Source organism: Sinohyriopsis cumingii, unplaced genomic scaffold (genome assembly GCF_028554795.1).
Source record: "Sinohyriopsis cumingii isolate HCF-2022 unplaced genomic scaffold, ASM2855479v2 utg001097l, whole genome shotgun sequence".
Classification (NCBI taxonomy): domain Eukaryota; kingdom Metazoa; phylum Mollusca; class Bivalvia; order Unionida; family Unionidae; genus Sinohyriopsis; species Sinohyriopsis cumingii.
The window spans coordinates 429,589-445,466 of NW_028315958.1; the positions used below are offsets into that span (position 1 = coordinate 429,589).

General features: G+C 33.7%; 1 protein-coding gene and 1 long non-coding RNA gene across 2 annotated transcripts in view; both read right to left on the reverse strand.

The window, feature by feature from the left end:
• Positions 1–7,772, reverse strand: part of LOC149772861 (uncharacterized) — a 28,863-nt gene extending 21,091 nt beyond the window's left edge. Inside the window, exon 1 of the mRNA XM_089947204.1 lies at positions 7,577–7,772. The gene's annotated coding sequence lies outside the window, so the exon portion shown is untranslated. The remainder of the gene's footprint in view (positions 1–7,576) is intronic.
• LOC149772862 (uncharacterized) lies at positions 2,549–6,059 on the reverse strand. The gene is made up of 2 exons (XR_016417567.1): positions 5,643–6,059; positions 2,549–4,236 (listed from the first exon to the last, which is right to left on the reverse strand). It is a non-coding gene; the product is annotated as an uncharacterized LOC149772862 (long non-coding RNA).
• Positions 7,773–15,878: the final 8,106 nt, after the last annotated feature.

Sequence of the window (15,878 nt, forward strand, 5' to 3'; positions counted from 1 at the left end):
TATATCGTACGAAAATCATGATGGGAAAATGGTAGACCAGTGTCAATGATTTTTATTTGTGTCCATGTGCGACCAGATATAAAATATAATATGGATGTGCAATATAAGGAGTGGCCTCTGAATAGCTAATCCGAATTTCTTCAGAAGGTTCCAGATGAGCGTTAAACCGAAGAGAAATTTCAGTTGGTCCTAAAGTAAAAATATTATTTAGGTATGAGTGTGAGCATTATCTCTATTTACATTTTGAAGCGCCATGAATACATGTTTTGGTGCACTAAGGAAATGATGTGTACATATTTGTCAAGTAAATTGTCCGGTAATAATATTTGGTGAGTGGGCGTTTGTTGCATGTTCGCGAAATGACAATGTTGAAGTGGTTCCCGACTGTATACACGATAATAAGCGTGACTCTGTATATAATAAAGGGGATAATACAATCATTCGCAATATTCACGTTACTAATACACCTTTACCAACATATTTGTTCATACGAAATTACATCGTTGGAGCTATGCTTAGATACCAAATTAACTGTGTGTTTGGTTCCAATTATAACCTTGCGAACATATATGTAACACCCAAAGATGTGACTGAATAATATTGCGCACAAAGACCTCAGACCTCAGTGAACCGCTAACGGGTTGAAATTGACTCTGCGCAAATCCAAGGTTAAAATCTAGGTTGGTATTAATAATCATATCGTCGAATTATATACTGTATGGCATCTACATTAAATGACTGTCAGAATAAAAAAGGAATTGCTTGCTTGTCCTTTCTAAAGGAATTTTAAACCCTGTACACAAAATATCAAGTTTATAAGAAGAAGCACAAGAAGTTGTAAAGTGAATCATGTTGTACTAGTAAATATACTCGTAACAATACTACATGGTTAATTCCCAAACATATGCATTAACAATACCCTATTTCCCACCACTGATTTTGTGATCTCTAAAACATGATGTAGCAACAATACTACATAGCTCTCCACCAAACCCATGAAGTAACAATACCCTATTTCTAGGCACTGATTTGTTTTCTTCAAAATCTGATGTAGTAACAATACTACATAGACTTCCACCAAACCCATGTAGTAACAATACCCTATTTCTAGGCATTGATTTGTTTTCTTCAAAATCTGATGTAGTAACAATACTACATAGCCTTCCACCAAACCCATGTAGTAACATTACCCTATTTCTGGGCATTGATTTGTTTTCTTCAAAATCTGATGTAGTAACAATACTACATAGCCTTCCACCAAACCCATGTAGTAACAAAACCCTATTTCTGGGCATTGATTTGTTTTCTTCAAATTCTGATATAGTGACAATACTACATGGCTCTCCACCAAACCCATGTAGTAACAATACCCTATTTCTAGGGCACTGGTTTTATGATTTCCAAGCCTGATGCAGTAACAATGCTACGCAGCCATCCACCAAACCCATGTAGTAATATTACCCTATTTCTAGGCACTGATTTTGTGATCTCTAAAACCTGACGTAGCAACAATACAAGATAGCTCTCCACCAGACCCATGTAGTAACAATACCCTATTTCTAGGCACTGATTTGTTTTCTTCAAAATAGTAACAATACTACAAAGCCTTCCACCAAACCCATGTAGTAACAATACCCTATTTCTAGGGCACTGGTTTTGTGATTTCCAAGCCTGATGTAGTAACAATACTACATAGCCTTCCACCAAACCCATGTAGTAACAGTACCCTATTTCTAGGCACTGATTTCGTGATCCCAAAGCCTGATGTAGTAACAATACTACATAGCTCTCCACCAAACCCATCTAGTAATATTACCCTATTTACATGTGACATTGTAAAGCAGAGTCTGTGATCTCCAAAATATGATGTAGTAACATGCTACATTGTCAATCACCAAATTTGTGTAGTAAGATTACTTTATTTCTAGGTCACATTGTAAAACTAATTGTCTTTATTTCCAAAACTTGATGTAGAGATACTATTACATTGTTCATTTAGTTGTATTACCCTGTTTCCATTTAACAGTGTAACACTAACTTATTTGGTTTGCAAAACCTGGTGTAGTAAAAATACTACATCGTTAATTCCAAAGCACAAATAGCAACATTACCCTATTTGCATTGTAACAGTATACCATTCATTTGGTTGTTTAAAATATCTCATGTAAGATTACTAGATCTATGCCTCACACTGCCTCCAAAATATAATAAAATTATGTGTTGTTATTCCTATATGACTTGAACTTTGTGTTTAATATTAGTTGTAAATGCTTATTATACTATTATATTACTCTACTGATTATCAAATGTACTACCCTCCCAAGTGGAGACTGCCTATAGTAGTAATAATAGAATCCATCATATGCCTATGTGTAAATTATGAAAATTCCATCCTTGGCTCAGAATTTAAAGTGGTACACAAGGTTGGGCTGAGTGTTTGATGCAGATCTGTAATCCCAAGGGGAAAATTTCTATCCCAGATCAAGGCACAACGATTATTATTTTCTGACACATTTTAATCAAAATGGGAGTCCATATCAAAAAGGCATACTGTTAATATTGCAGCAACTTTGAAACTGTCATTACCTAATGATAGAGCTTAAAAAGTTAGATTTACAATGAACTATTCAGTGGAAACGTTCAGTGATGTTCCTTTTAGCTTTCAAAGAACACAAACACAGTAGTTAAATGATACACATATGAAGAGGTCACAAAAATAAGTCCACTTTTGTTGATAAGATTAATCAAGATGGACAAAAATAATGACATAGTTCTCATTCAACTTTGAGATACAATTGATTTACCCTTCAGAAAAGATACAATAAGAATGTATATTTTATAAACAAAACAACAATTACAACAGCAGCTTTTTCAGCTTAAAATGCTTGTTTTGACTACTGGGAAAATATGTTCAGGTGATGATGCAAATGAAGACATATTTGATAGTTTGTGTGCTCCCAGCAAATGTTGTTGTTGTTGTTGTTGTTGTAGGGTTTAACGCCATTTTTCAGCACACGATAGGCTATACATGGCGGCCAGTATTAATGGTGGAGGAAGAACCCGGGAAATCCCCGGAAAGAACCACCTACCCTCGAGAAGCTACTGGCAAGCTTTCTCACATACCCACATTGGCCGCCCAGTAAATGTGTATATGAATGTGATAATATCACTATATTGCCAAACATACCATATACCTAATTAAATTTAAGGTGATTGCTGAATACATTTACATATCATTTGATATTTGCTTATGCCAAGAGGTGCTAATGTTAAATGTGACTAGTTATAGATTTTATTTTGAAATAATATCTGGATACAAAGAAAGATGTCACCCCTACATCAAGTTTGTCATCCTGAAGATCATGCTAAGCCTTCTTTCCATGATCAATGCATAGATAGATAGCTGACAAGTGTATCACTTTAAACTGAATAATGAACATTTGTTCCAGATAATAAGGATGTTCCATTAAAAAATATGTGGGACAAAGGGAAGGCACTTTTAAAGTGGGGTACTCACCCATAGATGCTATTTAGAAATTTCTTATAATTTTCATATGAACTCGTTGAAAACAAAGGACCATGGCATATATTTTTTAAAAACTGCCTTCCCTGGGTACCATGTATGTTTAAATGGAACAGCCCTAATGGTTATAATAGCGCAATCATATCTTTGTAAAGAAGCAACCAGTAACAAGTGTGCATATACTGTCTTCACAAAATAGTACAAAATACTTCCTATAGAGATTGTCATAAATTTAATATTTTAGCATTAAAGATTGAAAAAGTTTGTAAGTTTTGCTCAAAACAGTGATGTCTTGAAAGAATCAAATCGATCTCAAAAGGAAAATAAATCACACAGATCGTACAGCAATTTACTTTTGTCATATGATTAATATCAATTTTGCAGTTTTGTGCCACAGTGTTAGACTTATTTTAAATAAATTTTTATTCTAGTTTCCAGCCACTTCTTGTTAATATTTTTCATTGAAATTATATCTTTGGTGACATGTCCAAACAATTTACATGCTAGATAAGCTGTATATATAATATGTTTGCCTTTATTATCTAGCTTCAGTGACATTTTGCTGTATGCCAATTTCTCTTTTTGCACTTTTGCTCTTGGTTCTTTACAAAATATAAAGTGTTTTCATCTGAAAAAATGGCCAGATACAAAAATTTGTGGGTGTATTCAACAAGAGCTAACTCTTGGTCTGTGCTTTCTGATCCTTTTCCTTCCTGCAATCAAAGATAGAAAAAAATTAATATGTTACTTCTAATCTAAAAACCAACTGCATAAAATCTGTGAAGATGAAATAATTAAGGATATAATCTTGAGAAACATACACTTTAAAGCATATAAATGTTGAATTTTCAGTCACAAATGTCCTAAAGACGGAAGGCTCATAGACCCACTACATGAATGAGTAAACCTCTGTAAACTTACATCGGCATAAAGATACATATCATGGGGATAAATGTTAGGCCTTATTGATTTGTATTGAATTGTACAATGGAATTTAATAAAGTTAGTCAGAATCATGCCGAAAAATCACTAACATTTATTTGCAAAAATATAAGCTTAATAATGTGTGCATTTGAAATTAAGCTAACAAAGTACACCGCTCCCTCAATAACTCATGCCCTGATAACTTGCAAACCCGCATATTATTAATTCCAATTAATTAATTTGTAACACGTGATAGGTTGTTGAAACCAGTTGGAACGATCTTTCATATGTTGGACATTTTGAAAATAAATGTTATTTGAACAGAATAACCAACAACTTCATTAGAAAAAGCACGATATCGACATGAATGTAAAATGAGGAATTGGTCAATAAACAGCACAGTTCCATAACGCTGCTCCCCCCCCCCCACACACCAGTTTTCTTGATATCAAAGGGATTTTTTTCTCTTAATTTTTGGAGTTCCCTTGGTAACTCACATCCTGCTTAAAGTGTGGTCTATGTTTGTGGACCTCATTATGAAGTACTTTTATAATCATTTATCCAATATATATAAAATTATGTCTTTTGTATTCTTCCTACCAGTGTCCAATATTCATAGCATATATTGAAGAGGCTCTTTTTTACTTAATTCTCCACAAATGCTTCAAATATGAATAAATGTATGGTCGAAGTATTACCGGATTTGCAACTGTGTATCTTTCATAATGACCAAATGCAGAATATCTTCCAACTCTTATTACCCAGCCTAATGATGTTATTGTCTTTTAGACTAAAGGTCTGTTTGGGTTATTATTGTAGTACTAGTCACAATACATCAAATTCGTATATAAAATACCTTGAAAGAATATTTACTGATATCTGTAAGGCCATTCCTAAGCTTAAACTCAATCTGCAACTCAGTTAAAGCCAACACATTTTACATACATAACTGATATAGCTAATCACATCTACTGTATAAACTGAAAACAAAAAGTATGACTTGGAAAATCTCATATAAAATATTCATCCATCTTTAAAAGAAAGTAATTTTCTAGCTTTGAATTAACCAGTTTGATGTCATTTTGTTTATGGAAATTACATTATATAAGATTAAAAAAGTCAACTGAAAATATAACTATCAAAGTAAAAGAAAATATTAAATCAATTGTCAAATATCATGACATTGAAAACATACCTTTGCATGTTGTCTGACTGCTGTTGCATATATTGGAAGTATCTTCTTTTCTGTCATCAATACATCTTTCAAAACAAAAATATTGTCTTTTATCCCCCACTTAACGTTCTGTGCCATTTGGCTCTGCTGTTTATTGGTGTGATCCCTCTCAGACTTGTATCAAAGAAGGGCCCCCCTATGTCACTTCACTAAGGATGGAGTTTCAGAAATGACCAGGCAAAATGATATCAGTTTGCCTTTTATGAGAAACCCAATTACTGGACTGGAGGACATGAAGGCTATCATATTTCAGATTATCAATGTCAGTTTGTTGGAATCCAATTGACTGTAATTGCTACAAAGAGAAACCTGTTGATATGTGATTCTGCAGCTGTTCCCCTGTAGCTGTGCAGGGTCACCTGAATGGGGAGTTTTCAGAATTAGATTTTGATAATAAAACTATTTTAGCACAATTAAGCAAAAACAATTGGGGAAGACAGATTATATATATATATATATATATATATATATATATATATATATATATATATATATATATATATATATATATATATATATATATATATTTATATATAATTGACCCAATTAGATGTTCAGAACATTATAACTTCATTGTATTTTATACTTTCCACACTTTGTAACACTTTGTACTTGAACATGCTGTCTTACAACAATTCCAACTACAAGAAATTCACATATTCTGTCTATTTCATTATTGGCTATGTATGTATTTATTTAAAAGTGTTGTAACTGTGCATGGGAAAGACTACATGTATGTATGTATGTATGTATGTATGTATGTATGTATGTATGTATGTGTGCATGTGTGTGTATGTGTGTGTGTGTGGATGGATGGATGGATGTGTGTGTGTGTGTGTATGGATGGATGGATAGATGAATGGAAGAATGGATGGATAGATGGATGTATGTATTTGTGTATGTATGGATGGATGGAAGAATGGATGTATATATGTATGTATTTGTGTGTGTATGTATGTGTGTGTGTGTGTGTGTGTGTGTGTGTGTGTGTGTGTGTTTGTGTGTAATTTCACCTAGTAAAACAACCTGTGATGGCTCATTTCATAGGGAATTAGACTCATAATCCTAGCATTCAAGCTTTGACAGTCTGCTCAAGCCAGCATTGGGCTAACCACTTTAGTGTGTCCTTGGGAAATGTATTTGGTTATAATGGTGCTGACAAAGCCAACAAAAGCAAAACACAAAAAATCCGGCTCTGTCGGTCAACAATATAATAACTAATGAAGCAGACTCCAAGAACAAATACTTACATTAACAAGGAAAACAAAATTAACCTCTGGGTTTTTATCAACTCATTATAGTACCTACCTTGATATATAAAATCAAGTTATTGTATGCCATGCCCTGTCTTATCACTGTGAACATCATTTCATTGTCAAGATAACTTGTATATGAATTTTTCTACTTCATAATTCTTGTTCCCAATTGCATTTAGAGATTACGTTTCTAAAAGATTTGCAATGGTAGTTATATTGATTATTCTCTGGCTCATGTAAAGTTACACATGGTTACATTGTTCAAGACCGCTCTCGTGGCCTAGTGGTTAGAGCATCTGCCTTGGATGCGGGAGGTCATGGGTTCAATCCCCGGCCAAGTCATACCAAAGACTTACAAAATTGGTACTAACAGGTGCTTGCTTGGCACTCAGCATTAAGAGGCTAGTGTTAGGACTGGTTGACCTGGTGTCAGGATAATGTGACTGGGTGGGACATCATGCTACATGTTTGCGTCATGGTGCTGCAGTGCTAGACATCACTATAAACTGCCACACTGCAGACATCATACATCATAGCGATATGACTGAAAAATTGTTAAAGCTACGTTAAAAATTCAAATCACACACACACATAATTTGTCACACCAGCATAAATTGTCAGCTGAGTGATATACCATACCTTATCTTCATTCTATATTCAGAGTGATGCTCTTTTCAAATGGAGAGGGTTAACATTAGAGGCAGAATGGTTCAAACACTGACTCTGTTCAACACTGACCCATGGGAATTAGTTAATGAAGATATCCTTGACACACAGGGTGTTAGGCTGAAAAATATTTCAGCTGTTAGTACAAGTATCAACCACAGTTATCTCTAATCTGTGTTACTAAATATATTTGCTGGTCATGATTGTCCAATGATACATCAATCTCTGTTAATTATCATAGCACCTGCCTTAGTTGCATGGTTTTCAAAGCATCAGTGCTTGTAGTTCCCAGTCAGCCTTTGTTTAGAGAAGATGACAATAAATATCTAAACATAATAAACAATTTCATGTACATGACTCCCTACACCTGTATAAAAATGTACAATAAATAACAGATTGTAACTTGCTGTTTAGTAAAGGCATTCAAGTAAAAGCTATCAGAACCATATTGAATTATTTTCAAGCAAGTATGTCAGGCATAACCACTTACATACAGAACCATGTCTAGTCTAATATGATTGTCATACCAAAAGGAATTTTAAGCCAAAAAACACTCAGCCCTCACAAGTTTTGTGTACCCATTCCTCTCTCTCTCTCTCATTGATTTATGCTCCAGTATAAACAAAATAAGCATTGTACTCAAATTTATAATGCTGTAGCTATTATTTTTTCAAACTGTATGACATTTTCTGCATCAGTGTGCTTCTAGCAAACACGCTTGCAGACAACAATATCTTGCTACAATAAATGATTATGTATAGTAACAATATAGTAATTTTGATTGGTTCAGTTTATTTAATGCAATTACATGTAGCAAACAGTATCTTTTCCTCTAAACAGTGCTGATGTCATAAACTATCCTAACAAATAGGTTTAAGATTGTGTCTTGTCAGTTTTGCAAACAAATCATAGATCACTTCTCTATCCAAATGTAAAAATTATATGAAAATATATCCAAGAAGGTTAGTCTCATGATAGCTTATAACTATGTTTTAAAAAAGTGTTTTTTCTGATGCATTTAAAGGTTTGAACCGAAATCTAATCTCAATTTCCTCTAATCTCTCTATCTTGAACCCAAATAACATTCAATTCTAAATGTTTTGGGTTTTGTGATGGCTATTTTATGTCATATGTATTAGCACTATATTGATTACCTGGAATGACTGCTGATCATTCAGATATTATTGCTAATCATATAAAAAATTGGTAACAGTGAGTCACCCCTCAACCTTACTTCATAACACTAAGCATATTTAGCTAGCTGTACAAATTGTACATACAGATTGAAAATTTGCATAAAATGTCTCACTCAGTCTGGATTTCTTCAAAAGCCTGTGATGAAATGAAGCAGTCTAATTAATATATCTGCCATGGAAAAAGCCAAATGCATTACATGTCCCATTGTCTGCTATTCTTAGATATAATACAGATTAATATTAATACTATCTTTGCTCATACTGTATGCAGTGGTAACATTATATCTTATGGTTTGTGTGTCTACTAGTCATTTTAAAACTAGACAGGCACAAGTTTTAAAACTTTGCAGTGATTCTCAAAATCACGGTATCATTGTTACTTATTATTGCATGCAATGGTGGATAAAACAGTGAACTAATTCTTATGTATGATACAGAGTAATATTAATAATATATTTGCTCATACTGTATGCAGTAGTATGTAGTAATATGATATCTTAAGGTTTGTGTGTCTACTAGTAATTTTAAAACTAGACATGCACAAGTGTTATAACTTTGCAGTGATTCTGAAAATCATGGTATCATTGTTATTGATTATTGAATGCAATGGTGTATAAAACGGCGAACTAATTAAAGGTATTATACATGCCTGAACTTCATGCAAACACAAGAGTATATTACTACATTTGTGTCAGCAGGAGTAACATATATGTTTCACTTGATTTTAGAAATTGAATTTGCTGTAATTCTCACCATTTTACAGTCTGTACATGTTTTGTAGATTGCAATTAACCATTTGTTGTTTTCTAATGAATTATGGACTTCCACTTAAGTAATTTACTGCAAGATGACTGTTACTCTTAGTACAATGTGACTCACTCTTTACTGCACACTGCTCCAATGGCCTAGTGGTAAGAGCATCCGTCTTGGATGCGGGAGGTCATGGGTTAAATCCACAGCCGAGTCAAACCAAAGACTTACAAAAATGGTTCTAACAGCTGCCTCACTTGGCTCTCAGCATTAAGAGGTTAGTGATAGGACTAGTTGGCCTGGTGTCAGGATAATGTGACATGATGCCCCAGTGCTAGACATCACTATAAACTGCTACACTACAGACATCATAGCGGCATGACTGGAAAATTGTTAAAGCTACATTAAAAATCCAAATGACACACACACACACACACACACACACACACACACTTTAGTGCAATGTGACTTTTACTCTTTACTCCAATGTGACTGTCACTCTTTACTTCAAGGAGACTTGCTCTTTACTGCAGTTTGACCATCACGTTTTAACAAGTGTGACTGTCACTTCTGGTGCAATGTGACTGTCACTTTTTACTGCAGTGTGACCCACTCTTGGTGCAGTATGACTGTCACTCTTTACAGCAATGTGATATACACCCTTGGTGCAATGTAACTGTCACTCCTAAGCTGTAATGTGACTGTCAATCTTTACTGCAATGTGACTGTCACTTTTGGTGAAATGTGTCACTCTTTACTGCAGTGTGACTGTCACTCTTGGTGAAATGTGTCACTCTTTACTGCAGTGTGACTGTCAATCTTGGTGAAATGTGAGTGTCACTCTTTACTGTAGTGTGACTGTCAATCTTTACTGCAATGTGACTGTCATTCTTGTTGAAATGTGACTGTCATTCTTTACTGCAATGTGACTGTCACTCTTGGTGCAATGAGACTGTCTCTTTTGGCAGATACACATACCTGGTCATACATTTACTTAAAATAGCTATCATTTACTTATGAAAATTACAGAATTCATAGAATGTATGCTCTGTGTTGCATGCTTTAAGGTCAATAAAAACAAAAACAAAAACTGAAACAAGAACATCAGTGGCACTATTACATTCATATCTACTAAGGAATACCATCTTTATTATGCTTTAACTAGATCTGTATATATGTATGTTAACACAAAAATCGTTGTGTCCATTAAGTTATTATTAGTCCTAGGTTCAACAAAATGAGATTACAGTTCAGCCAAAACTTGATAAAATATAACCATTGTGTACATTTTTCCAAGGAGAATCAATCTGGTTTGTATTTGAAACTTTCTCAAGTTTTAAACTTCCTTGCAGGTTTTATCAGGAATATATTGAGTATGTGTGTACAATGAGGAATCACTAACAAAGATGACACCAATATGTATACATTAAGTAATTTCTTGCATGTTTGTTTCAGCCATGTATACATATTTGGATAGTTTTAGTACCTTTTGTGATACTGTATTAGATTTAATTCAGTTTGCTTTGAATTAAATGTAGCCAACCAAATTTGGGACCATTCCTATATCCTTACACATTAACTGAGTTTAAGTTTCAAAACAGTGATTTCTTTTATTCAGGAAGGAGAGACTTTTTCAGTTAAAATCTACTGAAATGAAATGATTAAGTTTAGTGGATTGAGCTATCTCTATACTAAATTCAAGTTCCTCCCAAGCAGCTATGTTATAATTAGGTGATCATCATATTCATGCAGCTACTACCTTCTTCCCTGTATTATTTAGATCTAACCATGTACATTCAAGGTCAGAAATGTCCAAGTTACGCTTTAGAACAGTCTGAATGTTGTTTTTTTTAATGCTTGCATCACACTCAAGTGTAACCTTTCCTTCCTGTATTTCATCATTTAGAATAATATGCTTAAGCCACATCTCAGCAAAAATCACTACATTTTTAGGCAAGAAAAAGTAAATATGTGTGTTTGGGCCTCAGACATTATTGTCTATATCATGCTAACCTAGGGTGGCATAGGCCGGTATCCAACCTGCAAACTAAGCTCTCTGTATCAAATCTATGTTACATCATAGATGGTGTACATTAAAGTACATAATATTACAATAATTTCAACATGTTTGCAAACTGGGCTTAGGTTATATCAATGCCAACAAAAGTAAGATCCTAATACAAAAAATGCATTACTATGACAATAAAAAGAAACATTACTGGTAAAGAATGACCTATGTAAAAATAAGTTTATGTGCATCAGATCAAATAACCAGATACATGGTAGGTAACATTTGGCATTACAATGTGCTGATCACATTATATAATTTTAAAATATATTAAATAATTAATATGAATAATAATAACAGGATTGTAAATATTGTCCTAAGATAGGGATCCGAATACATGTAGCATCCAAGCTAAAATCTTGCATTACAAAATTTCAAAACTGTTGTATGCATCTGTGAAAGTTGATTTGCACAAATGTCATACAACCTAATGCCAACAATTCTAAGAGAACAATTTGGGAAAACACCACTGCCATAAAAGAAAGGGTCATTTGTTTTTATATTTCCCTGAACATAAACTACAGTTGTTCAGGGAACCATCTGACGGACTACATCATAATTCATGTTGGCACATTACTTTACAAGGAGTATTGGTTAACATTACTATATAGCATTATATTCTAAGCCCAATACAGAACTTAATATTGGCTGCTGTACAGAAGGAAAAAGAAAGAGGGAGACAAATATGTCAGTCTCTTAAGGAAAGAGGGTGCAAAACAAAAAGAATAGAGTGAGAGTGACAAAAAGAGCATATGTTTATTATAAGCATTTTCTACATGTACACATATTTAGCATACAAACATATATCAACACAAACACTTAGACAATATACACACATATACTTATATGGTCATGCACATTTGCATGTTATCACTAGACTAAACATTTGCTTGCCATTACAAGCTTTATAAAGTTGACAATATTTGCATTCTGTTACTATTTTAAATAATTATTTTCCCTTATTACTAATCTCATATGAGACAAAGAGCACTTTAACAATTTACTGCATTATTACCTTTGAAATTACTCAACTTTACTGATGTGTATATACAACTGCTAAATGTTTCTTTTCCTTTCAACAAAAGCATTAGGGGCCCCGAGTGGCTGAATGGTCTAAAGTGCTCTCCCTTATGGATCACTGCCACCTCACCTCTTTTTGCGTGGGTTTGAGTCTCGGATTCAGCTAATGTGGGTATGTGAGAAAGCTTGCCAGTAGCTTCTCATGGGTCGGTGGTTCTTTCCAGGGTTTTTCCCGGTTCTTCCTCCACCATTAATCCTGGCCACCATCTATAGCCTACCATGTGTCGAAAAATTTCCTTAAACCCTACAAAAACAACAACAACAACAAAAACAACAAAAGCATCAAATAAACAAGGCCATACCGACAACTGTAAAAGTAAATATTTAACTTCTCTGAATTTGCTTTCATAATTAAGCTTGACCATATTGTCTAACTCTATAGAGAATGTAATACATGTACCTACATACCTAAAATAAGATGTATTCCAATCTAAATGATATTCTTCACAGTACCTTATTGTACTTTATATAAATACACATTTAATTATTTTTCCACTATTTATACAGAGTCCAGAAAATGTACAATATTAGTAGATAACATGCAGAGTTGACTTAAGGGACTTTGAAAATTCATCCAGGGTGAGAGTGGTGTCATCTGCATACTGTGAAACTATATATTCTTTGTTTATAAGTGTATACCTGTGATTGTTAGCTGAAATATCTAAAACTATCTAGTTGCCATTTACAGCTGCTTTTACTCTGTGTATGGAAAACTGAAAGTTATTGTTTAGTAAAAAAAAATGTATTCCCCTTGAGTTGGATGCAAAGGAATTGAAGATACATTCATAAACCAAACATGATCTAATATGTCTCCCATCGTTTTATAATATGCAAATCTTGCAATAGACATATTAAGTATTGCATTCTTTTTCAGGTTTTTAAAACATCCTTTTTTGACTGGGCTTCCCAAACCCATGGAGGCAATTCTCAATAACTCATCCATTGTCCCTCTCTTAAAATAAATTAATGATATTTGACATTGCTGAGTACTTTATTTCTGTATTTGCATAGACAGTCTTCTCCAAAACTGCAATAGTGAACATTTTATTTGTTATTCTTTGGTTACATATAAAACAAAGTTTCATACTGTCAATAAGATACTGAGAAAAGAGGAAAGACAAGAAGTAAACAAAGTCACAGGTGATACCTAAAACACAAATTGTCCATGTTGTTAAGTGAACTATCTAAATGTTTTTAAAATGGTAAAATCAATGCCCAGTAATTTAATAAGAGTATTTATGACTTGTTTGTCACTTATTTTTTAACTTTGCTTTTTTAATTTCTTTTTATCTAAAATATCTCAGCAATCCAAATGATGCAACCTGTGTAGTCTGCTTCGTTGCTGTTCATTTAATATTAGTGAAAAATCTTGCTTTTGGCTTACCAATGGTTACCCTTCACCGACCCCCCCCCCCAATCCCACCCTCAAGGTATTAAAGATGCAGTGGACATGGCAAATTTCTTAACTTAAGGCTGTGGTGTGACTTTTTTAAAAAAAATATTGTTTAATAATTAAAGATATGGATATATTTGTTAATTAGGTCTTGTAGATTTGTGTTTTTTTTTTTTTTTAAAACTGATGTGAGGCATGTACACCTCATATAATCACTGCACAGTAAGTAGCCAATGAAACACCCAGAGTCATCTAGGAAGCAGAGCTAGCCAGTTATAGCAGTAGACATGTTTGTTCGAGGCAAGTAGAATATCTCAAAAACTGCTTGGATGACAAAATATTTTGACTTGCATCAAGCTATTAAGTAGGCAATGTTCTTCAGAATTATTAACCAGGGAAAGGGCTGGTGTTTGCACTGTGAGCATCACAAAACATTGCTTTCAAAAATGGCAGGCCTTCGAACATGAAAAATGCATGTAAAAATTTGGTGATAAGGTGCAAAAACATTTTATTCTGTGAATTTCCGTTGATTTATCAGGCCAAGTGAGTGATATTCTCATGTTTTGCTTTATTATGCCTATCCAAAATTATGGCCCTCTTTGACCTCACTGATGTATTTTTTAATTTAAAAAATTTATTTGGCAGGTTTATGCAACATTAAATTTTATCATAAAAACTGTCCCTTGCACCCATGACCAGTTTTCGTAATACATGATCAGCATCAAAGAAGTGGATTTTAATTGCTCTCCAGTCTGACAGTAAGCCTTTAGATGATTTGTAGAAACAAAAGCAGACTGGTTTTCTAACTCTGCTTGTAAGTACACAAGCTAGAACTCCAATTATACTAAATAATGATTGCAAAAAATAAGTAATTTGGGGACATCCATTACAGTTTTGCATGGTTGACAATAGGTATCTTCCTTGTCAAGATAGATAGAAGGCTAAATGTGTGAGTGTGTGTGATTTGGATTTTTAACATAGCTTTTTTTTAAAAAATCAGTAATATCACTATGATGTCTGCAGTGTGGCATTTAATAGGGATGTATATCACTAGGGCATCATACAGTAGACATGAAGCATGATGTCTCACCCAGTCACATTATCCGGACACTTAAGGCCAACCAGTGCTAACACTAACCTGTTAATGCTGAGTGCCTAGCAAGGCAGCTGTCAGTACCATTTTTAGAAGTGTTTGGTATGACTTGTCCAGGGTTCAAACCTGTGACCTCCCTCATTCGAGGCAGATGCTCTAACAATTAGTGGTTAAATAGGTAAAAAAGCTATTTTACAAACAATTTAATTTAGCATCAAACATAAGACAAATATTGTAGGAAAGGAACACTTCCATATATTACATTTTAAAAAGTTATATGATACTAATTTATAAGTTTACTTACATACTTGGTCAGATTGAACTATGCTGTAAGATTTTACTTGGGAATGTGGTCCTTTAGTTTTGACAGGTTTTCTCTCATCTAGAATCTGAGTTTTTATCATTATTCATGTTCCCATTATTCTTCCATTACAAAAATGACAGTTTACAAAGATTCATGTTTTACTTTTACCATGAAGTCATATGTTGCCTTCATTATATCTTCCTTAATCACATAGTTCGAACCCTTAAAAGTCTTCCTTGTGCCTTTTTATTTTGCTTGTGTCCTTCAGGAAATTTCTGTCCTTATATCCGTATATCAGTATGCCCATTCCAAATCCACTTTAGTGTGATGGCAAAAAATTGTTCATCTAAGAATGATTAAAATTATATACATTTGAAATTTTCCAACATGC